This window comes from Pseudopipra pipra, chromosome 3 (genome assembly GCF_036250125.1).
Source record: "Pseudopipra pipra isolate bDixPip1 chromosome 3, bDixPip1.hap1, whole genome shotgun sequence".
Classification (NCBI taxonomy): Eukaryota; Metazoa; Chordata; class Aves; order Passeriformes; family Pipridae; genus Pseudopipra; species Pseudopipra pipra.
The window spans coordinates 81648383-81670370 of record NC_087551.1 but is presented as its reverse complement, the minus strand read 5'-3'; the positions used below and the strand labels follow the sequence as shown (position 1 = coordinate 81670370).

The window sequence follows — 21988 nt, the reverse complement described above, 5'->3', positions numbered from 1 at the left end:
CACATCACTAAATATTTTCCTGGCAGCTTATGCCCCCATTAAAGCAATTATACACTTTACTTCTAAAATGTTTGATTTAGAAAAAAAGCTATCCTTAAGTTGATAAAATGTCCACAATAGACATAAAACCATGGATGACAACACTTTAAACTTTACAAATCCTTCACTTGTAAAAACAGACAGAAATTCACTATTGGGTTGCAAGATGAAAGGCAGGACAACAGATAAGAAATAATGGGATTTACAGGGTTAATTTCCTCTTGTAGTATCTAACCCTGCACATATATGGTACTTTGGCTGTATTAAAGTGAAAAGAGAGATGCTGTTTTTAACCAGATAATTTACAGTCCCACATAACTCATAAAACCAGTAAGCACAGAAAACCTAACTGTCTGAACCATCCTTACCCATCTAAATTAGTTTTCATTGTTCCCTAGAAGTCAGCTGTCACTGACTTTTAAAAAAAAAAAACAAGAAAACAGTTAACAATTGGACATTATTTTAAGAGAACAAACATTTATAATCTAGTTATCCATGAAGTCCAAACCATTATTATATGCATATAGTTCATGACAACCACAAATAAAAGAGTCATTCAGCTTGGAAAGGACTTAAGGAGGTACTCTGGTCCAGCTCCTACTGAGAGCAGGTCCAGCTGGTCAGGGTGTTCAGGGTCATCTCCAGGTGAGTACTGAGTCTCTCCAAAGATGGAGATTCCACTTCTCTCTAAGCAGCCCCCAATTGCACTTGGCTATCCTGAAGGTACAACTTTATTTTTCCTCAGAACTATTTCAAATTTCCCATATTTCAACTTGTCTTCCTTGCCTCTGACCCTGTTACCACGTCACCGGGTCACCCAGGCCTTTTTTGACCAGGTTGTTTTTTCTCCACTTGTTTTCCAGCCTGTTCTGTTGCACAGGTTTATTCCATCCTAATTGCTGGGCAGCTCATCTACCTTTATCAAACTTTGTGAAGTTCCCATCAGCCCATTTTTCCAGTATTTCTAGGTCATTCCACAAAGCAGCGTGCCTTCTAAAGTGTATAGTCCTCAGCCTTGCAGATAGTGCAGTCTGTTTCATTATACAGCTTATTCAGACAGATGCTAAACTGTTCAGGCCATTATGCTTTAACCACTATATTTCATTATTTGAAATAATAATTTTATTCTACTTCCCGCTGCAACAGAAATCCTAAGTAGAGCACAAAAGTAGTGGTCTGAACTGAGAACCTCTCAACACTGCTCTTAAGTCTTCTCGCACACAAGTAAAATTCAGAACAAGCCATGTGTAATTTACTCCACTGCAATACCCACATGAGAGTCTCACCTGGGATCACCAGCAAGTATAACAAATTCTTCAGCCAGAAAACCTATGAAACTACTGTAGCTTACACTTTCTTGCACTAGGAAGTAAGTATTACCGGTTTTCCATTCAAGAGCAAAGCAATTTTATACTATTTGCAATTTAATCTTTAGAAAACCAAATTATTACACGGTCCACCTTAAAATGCTACCTCTAAACACTGTTCCCCTTTTGCTTATTTTGGATTTTGAGTATTCTTTTAGTTTCTCAAAATCTATGCAGTCTCCAAAACTAGTTGTTTACTTTTTATTTTATCTAATAATAAATGAGAAAAAGGATCATTTTAACTTTCTCTTTGAAGGCTTTTCTCATGTTGTTGAGATACGCTTTCTTTCCTTATCTTCCCTGGGCTTGGTCTGTCCTTCCTTCAACTTCTATTCCCCTGTGGTGCTTGACAGGATTTTTGGAAACATGGGGTTTGTTTGGGTTTGGGTTTGTATTTTGTTTCTAAATATAGGTTTTTAAAAAAGGAAAGGATAGTTTGCAATAATTCTTCAAAATTGGAAAAGAAAAAAAAATCAAAATGTTGCAGAAGTATTTCACCAAAGACAATGGTAAATATTTATTTTTACATTCTCATTTTTCTCTTTAAACTTTGTCTTTTTCTGACAGAATCTAGCAGCTAACTTGTTTCTCTGTTCAAGGACTAAATACTCTGCAACAAAAGAAAGCATAGTAATAAATATCTGCTAATGTACTAACAGCTTTACTGTGTTTATTTGAAAGAAATTTTTTCATTTTAAGGCACATTTTTGTAGTATCATCTACTGGTATTCCATAGGAAACTTTTAGTTGAGGCTATGAAAAGTGGGAAGATTAATCTAACCTCAATTGTTCTAATTAACAACATCTTGTTATCCATTTTACTGTAAATTACTAATAGCTGAAAGACAGATATCTCTTTCTTTGTACTGTCCTGAACGTAGTTAGTATTACTTCTAAGTTAGATCATAGAAATAGTTATAGCACCAACACAACTTTTTGGTTTCAGCATAGTAGTACTTAGATAATTAATTTCTTTTTTTCTTAGCACTTATACTCAACTTACACTATTTGGCAAATTAGAAACAAAATCTGAAGTCTGACTTTGTCAAAAAAAAGACATTGATGGAGGGATTTTTTAGGTCAATTCAGAGCCTTGAACAGTTGCAAGTACAAAAAAAAAGAAACAAAAAAAAAAGCCCATGGACATTGCAGTACACTGATTCTGAGAGGATCATCAAACCCACAAATATTCTGTTGCTAAACAGCTGTCATTCTCACAGTTCAACAATACTTCCCAACAGAATCTGTTAATTAATTAATATATTTCAAGGTACACTCAAGAGATGAATTCCAGAAGGGATCATTTTCATCTGCATGCAGAAAAATAATTCAGAATACTGTTTTTTTAAACACTACAGATAATAAGAAGTATCAGCAATGTGGGGGAGAAAGCAGAGAGAGAGAGAGAGAGAGAGAGAGAGAGAGAGAGAGAGAGAGAGAGAGAGAGAGAGAGAGAGAGAGAGGGAGAGGGAGAGGGAGAGGGAGAGAGAGAGAGACCCCTCTCTCTCACATTGTTTCAGCTCAAACTCTGCAGATATCAAGACCTGGTGGACCTCTATGCCTGCTCTTGGCCAACACAGGACCAGCTCACATTAAGCCAACAGAGACAGCTGTGCCAGGCTGGATCTCACACAGGAAGTCACGAACTCTAGCCAAGCAGCAATGTGAGCAACAGCCTGATGGATGTGCCAGAATCAGTTCCTGTTATCTAAGATAGTAGCAAAGCTATGCTGACAAGAAACTTCCTCCAGCAGGCATACATCCCATCTCCATGAGAGGGCTCTACTGACACAGCCGCACCAGCAAAGGCTCTGTTGCAGCTCTCCACAAAATCACCGCCCATCCTCCCCATGAGAGCCTTCAAGAGCTCTTTACATCATTGCTATGGGAAAAAAAAAAAAAAAAGGATGTCTGGTTAAACAATTTCAGTCTGTGTAGCTTGTTTCTGTGCAAGCCACCCTTTAAACACATACACACAAAAAAAAAATGGCTTCAATCTGGTCACACATTTGCGACCAAATGAAATGGAAACTAATACATAACTCTGATTAATGCAATACCATGTCTGAAATTAAAAGCGTTGTTATTTTCCCTGCTTAGGGAGAGCAGACAGCAATGTCACCCACATCATTTTAGAAGCAGGGAAGGGGAGACAGAACATCAGTCAGGACACTTTCCCAGTAGAACATACTTAAAAACCTGAAGCATTCCAGCCCTTTGAATGAAGTGATTTTTGCATTCATTTCATCAGCTTTCTCTTCTAGAAATACAAGAGAAAACCTAATTACTCTTATAATAAGAAAATTTTCTGGAACCATTTCAGGCTGTGACACTTAGGAATGTACACAATTCGTATTCTGCCTTGTTTTTGAAATCTATCTCAAAGTCCCTATCCAGACCTGCTCTATATCCTACAAATGTTTTAAATTTTGTCAAGGATTAGTGTCTAACCATCATAAAGATTTATAGAACCATGCAAAACCAATTTTTCAGGTGATACTCCTAATACAGGACTTTCTAACTCTGGAAGTTTTTTCCCAGGTATACACCCATCAGTGAACCAGAATAAAAATCAGGGAATGTATCACCAATATTACTAAATATAAATACCGTTGCATGTTCTGTCCAATATTTTCTAAGAGAATTCATAGAAAAGCTGGCCTGCAATGGTCTTATAGGCTGTCAGAACACGCTTTACCTAAAAAGCTGGTTATTTGCTCTTCATCTCCACATTTTGCTAATATAACCTCTAAGATCCCTTTATTAATTCATTTTATGAGTTTTTTTGCTTTGAATGAATATGCAGAAAAATGTATAAACGGAAGAACTACAAATTTTGTTTCAAAGCCACCAGAGTTTGGGAATTTAAATGCTGTATGTGCTGCCAGGATGAGGAGCTGCAGACAGACTAGTACCTGGGCAGCAGGTCAGCAGCAGAGGAGTAAGGCTCGGAGAATCTTCCCCATTTGAACTGTAGATCAGATGCCACTGTTTGCATCTGAATTGGCACTAAGCAATAGCAAGAGAGACTTTATAACAAGATACTACTAGCTTAAGAGCCTAAAGGCAGTCAGCTATTTAATGCTTTTTAATATGCACAAAAACATGTTGAGACCTATAAAAGTGCTCAAACTGAGAAAACTAAAGGTTTTGAATCCCTTATGTATTAATGACACACATTTAGTGCACGCACATTAGGTATTTTGCTTAAATGGGATGGAGGCTTTAGAATCAAGTTTCCTGGCTGTCACCACTCACTGTATTCGGCTCATACTGTGGAACAGCCTCGGAGCACCTGAAATTAATTCTTTGTGGATAAAAAGAAATTAGAAGATAGGTTCCAGGAGTTCACTTAATATGTTCACATGCCTGAGCTGTAACCAGACATTCAGTTCATAGGATCAGACTACAGTTAGATCAAAAGTACAAAAAAAACCTCCAACACAACACAAAAATACCCCAAACCTCCTGCTCCCTACTAAAGAAAACAAAATAAACAAATAAAAAAATTAAATTTTTTTTTAAATAGCTCCAAGCTTCAAAGTCTCCTAAAAAAATCCTAGTCATTGTATACTGTATCTGATCTACAGAACAACACTTTTTGCTTTCAAAAATACAGGCCATAAACCACAGTGTTTGCATACTGCTTGCAAATCTATAAATGTAAGCACACTACTTTAATTAAGATGTAAGAGATTGGTGTGGAAACTATTCTAATATGAGCACAGGCTACTGCAAGTGTTCTGTTTTTCTCTCCAACAGAGTAAAGAAAAGAAAAATGTCACATTCTTTTCTATGATGTACTTGTTATATTTCCACTGACAAGTTAACATAAGCAAGAATAATATGATTAAATTATTCTGAATTGCGCAGTCATAAGAATTACACATGACTCAGAACAACTGCAAATTGAAAAACACAGCCTACACCTCCAAGAGGAACAACAGCAACAGATTTTGGCTTTCTCCCTAAAAAGATACCCCTGTTTAGTGGAGATTCTGACTCACCAAGGGTTTTTTGTGCTATTTCTACTCTATTATCATTGATTAGGTCAAGCGCAACCCCAATATGTCTTCTCTATTCTTAGCCAAATTTTATGGTTTATTCTTATCTCTTGAAAGCTCCATAGCTAGCGAAGCTCTGGAAGACGAGTTTCTCCTCCAGTTGCTGAGATTACTGAATGTAGAGCTGCAGCCTGTTTGAGTAGGAATCACAACAAGGAGGGTGGTCAGTAAGTCAATGACATGGAGGTTGCTTTAAACCTCCTTTGAAGTAGACAGCACATTCAGCAAGTTTTCAGTGAAATGGGGCAGGTTTTTTAAGGAACCCACAGATAAAAGCACACAGGCATCCCCATTTCCTCTAAGCTATAAGTCCACCATACTCCTTTTATTCTGGTTTCATTCTATTCACACATGTTGCAATATTCTGAAGCTGTCCCTGCTTTGAGCAAAAGGCTGGACCAGATAAGCCACAGGGGTCCCTTTCAACCTAAATTATTCTGTGATTATAGGTCTCAGCTTCTAGGCTACTATTAGGGTATCCAGAAACCATTGAGAATCCAAACAAACCTCAAAGCTGTAAAACAACTTTAAGAAAGGTATTTAGCATGGGAAAAGCTGACAGCTGCTCCCATGGACAGGAAAAAAGGAGAATGAAAGATTCCAAAACTCAGAGACAGAAATCTAGCAAGACGGATTGCTTCCTTTTCCAAGTGAGTGAAATCAGCTGCGACAGCAAGACAGACCATCCTTTCTACCTGCTTTGAACTCTCAACGGCAGCAACCTATCTGTAGGTTGCTAGCCAGGAGAGTTAAGTTGCTGCTGCTAGCTTTCATATTACTTTATTTAGTAACAGAGGTAGGACTTACTTTAATAATTCACTCAACTGGAGCAGAAAACAGCTTGAACAGTTGGTGTGGAGCCTTTTCAAACCTTTCATTTATGTCTTTTCTGCAGTACACTTGGACTGTGCCTTGCAGTTTAATTTCCATTACAGGACTCTAGACTTAAGCCAAGGGTAAATCATCCCTGATCAACCTGATTGCCCTCTATGGTAAAATGACTGCATTTATGGACAAGGGGAGACAGAACATGTCATTTACCTCACCTTAAGCAAGGCTTTCAAAACTGGATCCCAAAAAATCCTTGCACCCAAGTTGAGATACTACAGTGTAGATGGGTGGACAACCAGATGGGTTTAAAAAACTGCTGTTGGACAATGGGGCTCAGAAGGGACCAGTTCATGGGTTATACTACACCTCCCAGTAAGAGTACTGCAGCATTATGTAATGGGACCTGTCCTGTTCAGCATCTTTATCAATGACCTGGAGAGGCAAAGAAGCACACTCTCATCAGGTTTGCAGGTGACACCAAACAGGGTCAACTGTGGATACATCCAAGAGCAGGGCTGCCATCCAAAGGAACTTAGCCTGGAGAAATGGGCTGACAGGAACATTATGAAATTCAACAAGGACAAATGCAAAGTGCTGCAACCTAGAAAGTAAGCAACATAGGCTGCAGTGATTCAGCCTGGCGACAGACTGACTGGCTGAGAAGGAGCAGGTCTGTTGAAAAGGACCAGATGGATGGCAAACGGAGCAGGAGCCACCAATGTGCACAGGCAAAGGCAGCCAATGGTATCCTGGGCTATATTATTGCAGCAGTATAGCATACTAACAGGAGGATGGGTTGAGGGAAATGATCAGACTGCTTGACATGGCACTCACTAGACTACAGAGTCCAACTTTGGGTCCCCAATACTGGAAAGACATTAATAAACTGGAATGAGTTCAGTGAATAGCCACATAGCTTCAGGGGCTGAAGCACACCCCCTATTAGAGAATTGGGCTTGTTTAGCCTGGAGAAGAGAATGTTTTGGGGGGACCTAATTGCAGCCTTCCAGCACCTATGCTAGGCTCTACACATCAGTACAGGGCAGAAGGACAAGAGACAACAGGCATAAGATAAAAGAGAGGCTCAGATCGGATATAAGGAAAAAAAATTCCTCCTGTTAGCACGAACAAATCCATAAGTTGCCTAGAGAAGCTGTACAGTCTCCATTCTTAGAGGTTTTCATGACCTGACAGGATCATGAAACCTGTTCTTTCTCCATATTTGACTGTGCTTGACTGTGCTCCTGAGATCACTTCCGACAGAAATTATGTTCACATTCCCCATGATGATATTACAAGCTTCTTCTACTCAGCAACATTCAGATGTGATCTTCATAAAAAAAAGGATCATTCAAGAAACATTACAGTTTTTAGCATCAGATACTGAAAATAACTAATTCATGTTGAGGAATGCCAGGTACTTTCATTTCAACTGGTGTGTGTTGTTATGGTTGCTGATATACTCTTTGAGTCGGCAAGGAAAAAAAATGAACACACATCGGTTACACAAATCTGTGCAGAGCCAGATAAATCTGGGCCAAAGCATTGGAAAGCCTTATTGAGATAGGCCAATTGCAGTGCAATAAACATACACCAAAGAAAATTCCCTAAAACTAAACTAACATGCTTTGACAAAACTTACAGATAAATGTCAGAGCACAGATTAAACTGGGTAAGTTAAATCATGGAAAAGGTTTATAAAAATACTCTCTTTGCAAGTTCCTTAGCATGGAAAACTACAGGAGGTGGATTAATTTTGTTTAGAAGGTATTCTTCTAAAATCTAGGATATGTTGTTGTGATTACTTCAAATACTTAAGTCCCATATGCCACATCTAACAAAACCACTCAGTTGTTAATTTGCATTTTCCTTTAACTACTCATTTCAAGGCAGAATGGAATAGCAGCATACATGATCTAGAGAGGCTGAGGCTCTTTTCACACTGTGACTCAAGTTTCCAGCCATTCTAGTTCTACTCCTGCAAACATGTATTTGGTGTTGGAAACAGAAGTTCATTTGTCTATAAAAACATATAATGTCAAACAAAGAAAGGACAGGACAGGTAGGGAAAATTCCTGTTCGAGTCCTACCACCTTCGAACCAAGCTGCATTTTTCACTTGGATTCCAACACCCACAGTACCAAAATGAGATTAATGAGGGGTTTATTATTATTACTAATTAGATTTGCTGAGGATAACAGATAACAGAGTGCAGAGCAGATTCAGCTTTGGTTCTTTACAGCTGTATGTCTAACTACTGCAATATCGCTCTTTTCTCCACATGGCAGCATCACCTATGTAAAGTAATGAAGTGCAAGTAACAGGCCAGTACAAAATAAATGAGGCTTTTATGCATGTGCCGCATTTCCTCATGGTAGCTGAAAGATTATTTCTCTGTATTTAAGTAAATAGGTGCATGTAAGTATTTTTCACTGCTGGCAAGTTGGAGCACAGCCACACAAGCATTACTTTTCTGTAGCTACTTATATAATTATTTTTAGGATTAAGTTCACAGATATTAATTCATCATTTAGGCTTTCTAGTCATTTCTGAAACCCATAACAGAAAACGGGAATCTACTTTGAATTGAGAAATTATTAAAAATATGATAAGAGGAGTAAAATATAATTCAACATTTTGACATGAAAATAGATTAATTTTGCTAATTGTTACACCTTCATTGAGTTATCTTTCAATGAAAATCACATTTGGTTGGGTATTTATACTACAGAAGTGTATTTTCAAAGAATATCATAAAAATTCACACATAAAGAAAATGCAGCTCCTTCTGTTTAGAGGACATACACATGCATTGTTTTTAGCACATTTTAGGAAAGAATAAAAAGATTTTAAAAATATATTTTTGAGGGTAAAAGTCAGTTTTACCATACAAGGTATGGCAGGAGTTTTATTCCGCCTTTATAGACATTTTCTGTGCAGGAAATTTTCTCTAGGGAATCAACATCAGAATCATAAGTGTGGGAAAATAGTGTGTTTCATATTCGTATTACCTCTGCCTATTCAATAGCTAGCAAAATCTTCAGATGACTAAATATACCCTTGGATAGCTAAACATACCCTTAGACAGTCAGCCTTCATTCACATTATCGCCATGAATTTAAGTCCTGGAGATATGAATTGGAGCTTCCTGCAGAAAGGAAATTTCACTGAGTTAAAAACTACTGAGTAGTGGCTAGATGGGGGTTGAAATACCTTTCCTTGAAGAAAGTATTGACCTGAGCTTCCTCAGGCATTCAGGTGATAAAATACTGAACACCTTCTCAGCTCTTCTCCCCACTCAACTGGAATGGATGCAGGCCTTCAAATGCTGCCCAGGACCAGGAGGCTTAGAGGAGGCAGCCAAGGGTCAACTACCACTTCATCTAATTGGAACTAATCTGAATGTAGCACAGCAGGGCCTGAAGCCAGGAGCAGGTTTAGCTACACAGATGGATGATTTCTTCCTGCCTATTCAGATCTTCCTTCCCCCCTCAGCATTCAGCACTGGCCATAATTTGCAGTCCTATCTAATGTATTTTCATGCACCTAGGAAACTGTATGTGCAGGAGACTGCATATCCATTAACACCCTCCCTACTTTCAATCGCAACGCAGCAGACGGTAAAAGGACGTGGATAAAATATGTCAGGACTATACAAATCTGACACGGGTCACTTAGATGTGACTTTAAAAGAAATATAAGCCTGCTGACTGATTACTGCAAAAACTAGATGATGATTCCCCCCCTCCCTGGAAAGAAATTGTAAATAGAAATTAGATTATAGCAGTACAAAGGCAACATAGTAAACATTATCTAAAAAGACTAATTATATAAGACCAAGTACTTCATACTAGTTGTCATCCTGAAAATTTCTCAAATGCTGTTTGCCTTTTCTGGATGAGAAAAATAAATCTTAGTGCATGACCTAGTTTCCAGTCCAATGCCCAATCTACTACAACATTTTGTCTCACTCGATGAAGCAGAGCTCACTAATTAAGGAAGGAAAAATGTGTGTACTCATAGGCATTACATAGTTTTGAAGTAAGACAAAGAAAGCTTTTAAAAATTTGTCAAGTGTACCTCAAAGCAAACCAGAAAGAGTGTCTGTTAGTCACACACCCTGTTTAAATTGCTGGAGGAACATTATAACAACTAAACGATACTTTCCTATATTCATCTATTCTTCTTACCTGCTTTTTACCCACTACATCCTTACTGCACAGTAGTTAGAGGACTCAGTAACTACAGAATCAGAAGAAAGTTATTTCTTGCCATAAATTAAGAAGTTTAGGAAATAATGTTTGAAGGATGTGTGTCTTTATCCTACAGAAATATTTTCTTTTCCTAAGAATTACATCTCAGAAGGAAGCACTCACTTTTTATTTCCAACTTGGAGTTTATCCATGTACTTCAAGAAGCACAAGAGCTCAGTACCATAAACAGCCTGGCAGAAGCACAGAGGTTCCAGTTTCATGCAGACTCTTGACCTGGAACACTTTTCCTCTTACAGCAAATGCAACACCAGGCTACAAGACAGAGCCAGACCAGTTATGCTTCCCCAGGTAAGATGCCAAGTGAGATGCTCTGCTTTTCCTGAGCTTAGGTAAAGTATTCCTTTCAAGCAGCTGCTGAGGATGTGTGCTACAAGGCACCTCTGATGCAGAAAAAAGGCAGTACAGTAAGACACTTCTTCTGATACCTATTTACATAGACTAACCACATTTATTTATTTATTTATTTTTCCTCACCTGCAGTTGATGTATTTAGTTCAAACACTGCATTCTGCTAAATGTAAGAATTTGCATGCTCTAATAGGAAGTAAAAAACACAATCCAGAATTAGCAAGCTACTTCTTTACCTGACCCTTGACTGACCTAAAAAACCAGACAGATGCCAAATCCTCTATCACATGACCTAGAGCAATGCTTTATCCCGACTTCATTTACAGAAAGCAACGCAACTGGTAAGCCTCAGAGAATTTGGCATGAACTCTTGTCTTAACAAAAAGCAACACAAAAAGGGATAAACCACACTGGTTTCATGCTTTCCCAATACTATCAGAATTGTATTGCCTTAGAGTTATAAATTTGCATCACTGAACTTCAAAATGCTCCTGGGATAGAGGCAACTTGAAACATTCCAAGATGGAGTTATCTTGGAATTGGAAGGACAACTGTCCCACATGGGCTCCAGCCAAGAGCAAGGGAAGAATTTCAGAGAAACCTTGGGGATTAACTTGTCAAGCAGTCACCTAAAACATACGATCTGAGGAAGACCGAAAAGCCTGGGCAGAGAGAAAAACAAACTGCTACAAGATCTCACTGCTGCAAGATCTCCCTCCTGAAGCCTGAATCCCAATCCTATGGCAGAAGGTTCTTCATTCTGGGCAAACCCAAAGCTACACAACCTAATGACTTTAAGGAATTATTACAACTACTGCTACAGAACCAAATAAAAAGTTTGAAATGTATTTTCATAGGGTTTTTTTTCCATTTTCCTATAAATAGCAGAAGATAAATTTTCCTTTCAGTAGTCAGTATCTTGAAGTCCAATAGGGATTTTTTTATTCCATATATTTATTACAGACTAAAACTGTTGAATATATCAGCTTTAGAGTTCAATACTTTGTACTTGAAAGAATCTTAAAGCTTTTTTTGTTATTAAATTGCTCTTCTATTTACATAAAGAAACTCAGTTGCAATTTTAACACATTTAAAAATGGTAAAAAAATCCTACAAGTCGTTTTGAAGAGTTTTAGAACCATACACTTAATCGGCCATCAGCAGGTGAAGTACTGCATTTTAACACCTATCTTTTTTAACCTCAGCCTATTAACTAGACAGTAGTCTTTTCAGATCTTAAGCAAAGAGAGAATGAAGTGTGTGTGTAAGAAGCAAAGATGCAGAAGCACCATTAAAATCTTTAAAAAGGCATCTACCCACCAACTAGCACAAACAGGCTTCCTCTGCTTCAGGTGCACTGCTCCTCTCCAACCACTCCACAAATCATCATACAGGACTTGAAGAGACTCCAGTCAAATCAAACCAACATTAGATCAAACCAACATTAAGTGCTTGGCAGACTCAGGTAGTCATTCGACTTTGGCAATATGGTGTTCTATTCTGACTTTCATCTGTAACTATTCACCTCTGTTTTTACTGTTTAGGCAAAGAGGCTTTACTGTCTCTCTCATAAATACATCCCACACACACTAAATCTGCTTTCTGAAGTCAGGTATCTGGAGGAAGAAATCCAATAAGTCAATTAGACACCAATACTGAAAATTTTATAACATATTTCATAATCACCACTATGCACTCCTCTCCAGGACAGATTTAAGGCAAAGATTTTTTGTCTTAGTGATTAAAAAGCCATAATTATTTTTGTCTTTGTGGGAAAACGAATTATATATTTCAAAATAATTCTTGTTCTTCTCATTCAGAGCAGTGGTTTTATACTATCCAATCTCCATACCAAAAGCAAACTTAAAAGTGTATCACTCATGAGGGACAAGCGGAAGAAAACTAAACTGTGATATACGACCTGAAGTGGACACCAAAATGATTTCACACCTCATCACACCGACTCTCTTCCAAAGATAAACACAATTCATTAATAAGACAGATGAACCTTAAATATTAACAGAAGACTCAAGACTACATCTATTTAAGCAAAATTCCATTGAATCAAAGGTGTTCACAATTTCTCAAACCATTTGAAATGATAAGATGGACAAGAGGCAGAACAGTGACTTTAGTTTGATATTAAAATTCCTTATCAGAGAAAAAAAACGCAGTTTTTCTAAGCCAGAAATGGGTAATAGTTGTTACTTGAACAATAAAGTAAGTAAAAATCTAAGCATAAACATGTTTAATGATAAACGATAAAATGCATTTTTGCTCTGTGCCTCGTTTACATTTTAAAACTGATGAATGTGCTTTCTGAACTCTTAGACTAGATGACTACACGCTGACATATTTCTACATCTTTGGCTGAAAGCCACAAGTATTCATAGCATAAGAGCTCTTTTTCTTCAGTTCTACGTTATGTATTCTTTGTGTATATAAAAAGTGTTCCCTCCACACTTCCTCTGCTTCCCGTACATTGTAAACAACCTCAGATCCTGCTCAGAGTATTGTGTTTCACCCAGGAGTAGGTACTAACAGTGTTCAATTAAACTACAGACACTGATTTCAACAGAAAGTACACAGTGCCTGCAAGGACTGCCTCCAGGGTGCCCCGTGACCTCCTTCTTCTAAGTCGGGATTTCTGTTTCCGGAATTATGCAAAATATTACATCAGCAAAGCTTAAGACCAAAACTTGTTTCCTTGTGCATGCAATTCAGGGACTATTTTTCATTAACTCCTAAGATAATCTATACGGAGGAATACGTGCAAATAATTTGCATACAAAATTAATTTAGACTGTTTAGTCTGTTTTCAACAGAAACAAAATTGCCTTTCTCCACAGCATTTTTTTTCCTCTGAAATCACCCAAAGATTTGGACTATTTAAACTCACCTTAATTCATCAAAAAATGAGATGCTATAGTATTCATCATTTTAAACAAATTAGTCAGACTAGCCAAAACCACTTACCTTGCTAACTATGAATATTTCATAATTTCTTTCCAAATGGGCTGCTAGGAATCAAGTTTTAGAAGTCTGTGGGGGCTGTCACTCTGTGACAAGTGACAAAGCATTGGTTTTGGGGGGGTTTTTTTTGAAGGATTAATGCACATAGGCTAATTTCATGCTAGTTTTGGAGCAGCTTCTGCTTTGGAGCAGAATCCTTCTACCATTCATTTACTCTCAGCTTACATAGAAATTGGTATTAGAATCAAGATCTTAGGTCTTTCCTTAATATCTCCCTACACAAGTTTGTCCTCCTCATAAAGATCATGAGCTTATATGTGATTATGGTCAAACCTTGGATTCTCCATGGCTGGGAGATCCTGTCAGTCCCAACTCCTGGAGTAATCTGTAATGTGCATCACACTGATAATCCTTTGAGGCAATCTTAAAATTTCTACTATCTTGCTGCATGTCATGAAATCAAGAAAATTAGCCATAATGACAACCCAACACATCATAACCACCCAGCAATTTTCTTATTTCTTTGAAAGCATATAATTATTCTACTACTGGCTCTAGGAAAAAAAAAAATTTCTAAACTGTAAATTCATGGAGTCTCGATATGCTTGGCAGCAATCATTTAGTTCTCAATTAAAGGTATAAATTTGCTATTGAGGGGAGAAAGGGGAAGGTAAAGAAAAAAGTGACTGACAGTTTAATCTATGCAGGTTGCATAGGGTGGATATTAACAAAAACGATTCAATTTATTTTGACATTTGCTTGAAGTACCTATTAGATGGCTTCCCCTACCTTCCTGTACTTCATCCATGACTTTGATTTTTGGGGTTTTTTGAAAATGGACAGACATATAGCACATTCCACAGAAAGCTTGTACAGTTGCAATTTCAGAATCCCAAGTCAATTCATAGTTATTGATAATAGGACACCCAAAATAAATAACACAGCCTAATACATCAATTGGGTAAGGTAGATTTCTCAAGATTGCAAGCCCTTCCAGGAAGCAGTGCTGGTGACTGTGCATGGTACTCTTCTCCCTGAATGATAAGGCAGATTATTCTAGCATTAAACCAAATTCATCCTCTACCTCTGAGTAGAAACCATCAGCATCTGTATTTAAATATTTGAATTCCTATGTCAGGTAAAACACCCAGAAGCACCAAAACTTTTGCCTAGTCTCTTATAATTTAATGTGCAGTCTTGCTACTTACAATTGTCTATGAGGAAGTTTTTTCCAAGTCCCACCTATCCCAGTTTTGCAGACACATGGCTACTGTTTCATGTTTGTCTGCACCTTTCCTGTACAAAACTTTGGCTACATGTATTACGAATTGGTAATCTGATCACATTCTATTGCCTTTTTCCTATACAAGATTTAGCTCCTTGATATTGTGTTAAACCAGACAATGGAGACAATTTCCGTAAAACTATTCCCAGTTATGGGCCTGGCCTGCTCTGCCCAGACACAAAATGCAGAGAAAGCCTCTCCATGAACGACAAGGACATTCAAACAAAGCTTAACTAATGGCCTGCTACTGGCAAACTGTATTACATGTTTTTAATCATGGCATAAGCAATATCATTAGAGAGGCACACAAACCAACAGTGGTATTTCTGTTCTTTTCTGCCCTTTCCATGCTACTCTTCCAGCCATGATGTGCCACAGAGCACTCACACAATCACCACAGATTTGCTTCGCTTCAGCCACGGGAGCATAAATGACACCTTACAAGAGCTCTTCAGATTTTCAAGGAGGACAAACAACTTGCTATCGTGGCCGAAATGCCAGAATCATATCCTCCAGCAAATGATGCTTTTGACACTTGTTCAAAACAGCTGTTCCACTGTAAAATTCTCAAATATAAACTGGAAAAAACTAACTGAACGACCTAGTTGAAGGTTATTAATACTCCATTAGTAACATCCTTAGCATAACAGCAGTGGATCACTTAGTCATCAGAGCCTGGAGCAATGAGACCTTTGGCATAAAACTCTGCATCAACCCCTGTGGGCCTGGGCAACAGCAGCCAGAAGCACGTCATGCATCAAATACGCAGCCAACCTGAGCCGGCAAGGAAGGAAAGGGAAAGCATGACAAAGCAAAGATGGCACATTATAACCTGGGGCCATGGGTTAATAAGAAACATTGCTGTCACATACATTTCTCTTCCTCCTCCCCTCCAAGAGGAAAGCAGGGCCGGGGGAGAGAACCTTGCGCCTGCTACAGCTGCAACTTCTGTTTTTGTCAGAGACAGCTTGATACAAGACACTGATTCAGCGGAATTTTATACATAAAGTACAAAAAGAAAAATAATAACTTCTTTATTCTGAAATATGCTTTCTGCAGAAAGCACAAATACTCTCTGCAGTTTATTTCACCTAGACAAAAGTACAATTTCTCAGTGAGCTTTTATCCTATTTATTGTCTGCATCCATCAGTAAGATTAAAAAAACAATACCCAAGTTCTCTGGCCAGCATCTCTATAAAACCTAGTGTATAAAGGCACATTTAACCCATTCTAAATACACAGATAGTGCTTACAAGGTGTTCTGTGCCTGGATTAAAATTTCTATTCAAATAGGATTTATAAGCAATGGATATAGGATTCCTCAGTTGAAAGTAAAAAGATCAACTTGGTGTTCAGTTATTGGAGTTCACAAGAAAATTACACAACTGAAAAGTGCTTTTAATGCCTAAAGCAATTCACAAAACAATTCTAGGTTTCAGTTTCCTGTGACAAGTCATACCACTATTCAGTTGCTGTTACTGCTATATAGCTTACTTCCTAACTTTTTCTCCTTCATTTTATTTGCTTTTAATTCAAGTCACAGAACTTTGTTCCCAACTCGCTGTCTCAGCACTCTTTTTCATAACTGGAAGCAAAGAACTGGAGGCCAACAGGAAGAAAAGACTATAACACCAATCACAGCAACTTACCTACTAGGTCAGGAGCAAAGTATTGGAGGCAACACTGTAAACTGTATACATGAAATAGAAGACAGCAATAAAATAATCTGTTAGACACACTTTGTGCTTTTCCCAAGACTTTTTCATTATTAACAATATGCAGGACAAAGCTGCCTTAAAGTAAGAAAGGTGGAAAAAAGCACAGAATTGAGTTTTAAACCCCCTGCACACATACAGTAAACAAAGGCACTCATACAAAAAAGACATCTTGCATCACAACTCCTCCATCACACCTCAAGAATGTGATTACAAGAAGGAAGAATATACTGCCAATGTGACAACCTCCTCACCCACCCCCATTGCACCCAGCAGTGAGCCACTGCTGAGCTCACACCCTTGCCCAAAACCCAAGCAAACAAGGTGGCTGCAGTTCTGCCAGTCTGCAAATTATGATCCTGAATGTCAAAGAGCGAAGAGTCCTGGTACAAACCGACCTCACACTTGAAGAAACTTCCATTTTAGAGCACCATTCCACAGAACAGCAACTCCAGTGTCGAAGGTCTAAAAGGTTTCAAAGACCAGATTGATTTATTTATTTTTTTTTTTGGTGCTAGCACAACCAGTATCCCATGTACTCTTGACAAAGACCAGAGAAATCATATGTGCTTATCCCTATCAAAATCAGAACTAGTCCGCTAGGTAATCTGACAGGGATAGAAGCAAGAACTATTACTGTTAAAAGCTATAAAGTTTCAAAGGGCAAAAATTTAAAGAAAGTAGAAGATAGGGAGAGTGATAAGCAACTATACTAAAAAAAAAAAAAAAAAAAATTCCTTGAATTACCTTTACTTTCATATGGAGCTGACAATCTTCACCTCTAAAAAACACTACCATACCTGTTACCACTTAATATGAAATCATTCCTTGCAACGAAAAGTAATCTCCAGAAAACCTATTTTACAAATTAGTATAGATACTTCTAATATGCCATTTAAGGAGTGCTTTCCTCCTCCATCCCCAACTTCATCATCTTTCTTCCCAGAATAGCTATGTACAGCTAAGGCAAAAGCAATACTCAGTGAGCACTGGCCACTCCAGAGGACCCAGCCAAAGCCCACACATGTTTAACATGTGAAAATATGAACATTATCAATGGAAGAAAAAAAAATACTTCTGCTGCTTGGTATTTGATAAAGAAATAGATTTATTTAGAAGAGCTTCTTAAATACTTATTTTACCCATCAGATAGAGAAAAGCTCACTGGAATGCTTCTGATTTCTTATTGAGGTTTGATTTTTTTGAGGCCTGTTACAGGCCTAGATCATCAACTAACATCAAAGTCATAAAACCTTTTTTATATGTCACCCATACCAATCACAGCTTTATACTTTCTCAAAATCAAATTTGATTTCAGTGAGGCAACTAGCTGTATACAGAACAAAACATATCTGTATTTCGTGAGTATTCTCCTCTCACTGTCTAAAATGTAGAGCCAAAATGTGAAGTCCATAATTCTCTCTAAAAAGCTTATAATTGATTTTTATTAAATTAGTATACACAGCATGTGTAATCTGATAGGAAAGACAAGCATTAATATCTTAATAGCCCTCTAATAAACTGCTCATTTCCTCAGCCTGGAACTGATTATTCACTAGAGGCATTCTCCACTCTTCTGCCTCTGCTGAGGCATCCAGTTTGGCCACTGTTAGAAATAAGACATTGGGATAAAGGGACATTTGGTCTGTTTCAGTATGGTTCTTCTATAGTAAATCTCATAGTGAATCAATGCACTGACAGTCAACTCCAGCCAACAACTAATGTCACTGTCCAGTTCCAGGGGCATCACATACAGGAAACGTAAGGATAAAACACCAGTGCCATTGCAGGTGGGATGGACATTGGGAGCTTTCATATATTCAGCAGGCCCACAATCCGTTCAGAAATTCTCCAATGCTGTAGTGGAACTTGAATAAAGGAAAAGTAAAAAGAGGCACCAACAGTTTACAAGCACACTACACAGCAATGATGACAGCAGTCAGTCAGGAGAGGGATTAAAATGATGCATGTGGGGAGGGAAAAGAGCCCTCTAGCACTTAAATTTGATAGAATCACTTATTTACTGCTCAGTGAATTGCTCAGCAAGAATACAAACACAGCCTGGAAGCAAAGCACTTCTCCAATGGCAAAGTTTCTCAATCAGGGAAGTGTTTAGACTTGGCAACTAATACAGGCTATTGGCAAAGTTTTGTACTGAAATGTGTGTTTGTATATCTTCACACTGCAATTTTGAAAATGAGCAACTTATGGGACACTATGATTTCTCTAAATATTAAAAGGCAAAAAAATTAAAGATGAGAGTGTAGTGATAAACACACTATTTGTGTGCTTTAAAATCATAAACTCATATATGGAATAAAGCATAAATGAGATTTATAGTAGGGATAGAACAAACTACTTTCACACTTCTGTAGTTCATAAGCTTAAAAAGCATACAATTCCCAGCCAAAAGTTTCTAATGCAATCTATTTTAGTGAAAAGAAGTGAAACTGTGTTTGTTTTTCTTGTAATCACTATTTGCAATGTGTTTAGCTTCCTGAGGGAAAAAGACGACTACCAAAGAAGTTCTAAATACACTTTTAAACACTAAGGATCTAAAATTTCTTCTAATAAACTGAATCATAAATATTGTCCCTAGGCTTGGACACACGTCCTCAAGTAATTAAATTCAGTGAGTTACGATCTACTGTTCCTCGTGATTTTTGATGTATCACTGCTGCTGACGTGGCAAACTACAAACCACTCAGTGACCCAAAATGCTTTAGCATGGGGGAAAATAAATACATAAATAAATAAATAAATCACAAACCCACCAAACATTTTGTATTAAGCTTTTCCCCAGCGAAGTTTGTACATGTTTATGAATTATGAACAATGTAAAACGTAAAGGATTTAAGAATGACATTACTTAGGGCATCAACGTACTTCAGTGCTTAGTATGTTCTAGAAATTTTGCCATCCAAGTAGAAGTAGAGTTCAAATAGAAAATAAGAAATTTGGGGGTTTACCCTGGAATTGCCACAGCCCTTTCTCTCACCTCTCACCAGGTTAAGTATAAAAAGCAATGTACAAGTGTGCAGAAATCCAGCTTTATTGTTGGATGAGTAGGGCACTTAGATGGAGCACCTAAATGGACACAGGGTTTTGGGTTTGGATTTTTGGGTTTTTTTGTTTGGTGGGTTTTTTGGTTTGTTTAAATCTAGCAATTATTTTTTCTTACATCTATTTTTGAAGATGTCCAAGTATAAATGGTTCCACATAAAATTTTCAATGTTTCTGAGAAAAGGAATGCATTATTTAAGGATGCAAGCCCCAAGCTTCCACATATTGCAGCATACTTTGTTTTTACCTGCTTGACAGGCCATCTGTCTTAAGACACTCTGAAAACATAATTCCCCTTATTTTTTGAGTTATTGCTAGATACTATTATTTAGTACTTACAGTCTACTTTTGCAAAAGAACTATTAAAACTGTCACTACATCCAAAAGAAAATGCTGATCCTGAGAAATTGCAACTCCTTGACAGGGCCCAGGAGACAGCAGAAAGTTCTGGCACCTTGCAGGACTGTAAACAATCCCTGTAGAATCATTAAAGGAGATATTTTATCTGCTTCAAATTGAATTCTCAGCAACCTGATGCTTGTTTAACAGCCTTGGCAATAGAAAGTGCACTAGGAATACTAGCTTTCATCCATGCAGGCAGGCCACGAGCTATCAAACTGGCAACCACGATGGCAGTACTCAACATATTTGAACTTAGTGCATATATATGGCAATGAAATATATACATATTAGGGTGTGTCCATATATATATATATATATATATTAGGGTGTAATAAATTCACATCCACACACAAAAAAAACAAACAAAAAAAATCACCTGTCTCAGTCAGAAAACTGGATTACCTATTCTTCATCAGACCAGGACCAGACTTTCCTCACAGGCACAAAGACAAGATTTTTCAGCTGAGCATTTCTAACACTGAATTCTGTTCACTGGGTAGATATGGCTGGCGATGAACAACTATTTTTTCCCACTTCTCTGTTCTATGGTACATATGTGCTATACCACAGCTTAGAAGGTGTGAAAGTATAAAGCCTAATCCAGGAAGAGCATGGAGTTAACCCCCAAAGGTTGCAGGTTCGACTCCCATTCACTTGAGAGCTGGACTCAGTGATCCTTTCAACTCAGAATATTCTGTAACTCCTGTCTGCTGTAATTTAAAATTAAGCAAAACCCCTCCTCTTTAGTGGCTCATCTGACCCACCCTTAAGGTATGGTGTTCAGAGGCTAGATATATGATGTGTGAGGGGAAAACAGTAGCAATGAGTCTGCCTCTGACTGCCCTTTATTTGAGAATAAGCTCCATTTTACTTCTCAAAACCAGGTGGGTTTTCTATTGGGTTGGCCTTCTTGGTTATGCTGAATTAGATTTTTTCTATGAATATTACAGCTGCTTAAAAGCAACCCAGCTGTAAAAGCAAAACAGCTCTACTTGGTTTCTTCTTGCGAGTTTTGTAGTTTGTTTAATTTTCCTTTAACCTGACCTCAGGAGACCTTCTCAGGCATACACACACACAGAGACACATAAGAGCCTCTAAGAAAACTTTGTAGTCAAGCACCAAGACTAATAAGAGCACTATTCATCTAACTAATATATAGAGCTTTTAGTGATGAGTCAAACCTCACCAGTAAAACTAGAGACAGCTTTTTGTCAATTTATCCAACTCAGCAATAAGCAAAATGACTGCTTATTGACTTATACATTCTAATGCAGATGTGTAAGTCAGAGTACCATCACAGGTAATGTGCAAGGTGAAATTTGGGGCTAAGGGTCTGACCAAAGTTTCATGTGTTAGGTGTGGTTTATGATTTACCTTTTTGACTATTTTTCATTTTGGCAGCAAATTTCGGCTTGTCATGCCAATTTAACTATTTTACTCTCTGAACTTTGCATCTTTATAAGTTGTACAAACAGCTACTCAGCTTTATTTTTTCTAGATTAGTCTTACATGTTTAGAAAGCTTTATCAAGCTGAATTACCATTCTTAGGCAAACTGGAGATGTGACAAAAAGGTTTTGCTGTGCTATGGCATCTCTTAGAAAAGCTGGCTGCATTCGCTCATGCA

At 37.7% G+C, this 21988-nt stretch overlaps 1 protein-coding gene across 1 annotated transcript in view; it reads right to left on the bottom strand.

Annotated features, from left to right (window-relative positions):
- Window positions 1–21988, bottom strand: part of ME1 (malic enzyme 1) — a 165463-nt gene that overhangs the window by 142729 nt on the left and 746 nt on the right. The window lies entirely within an intron of this gene.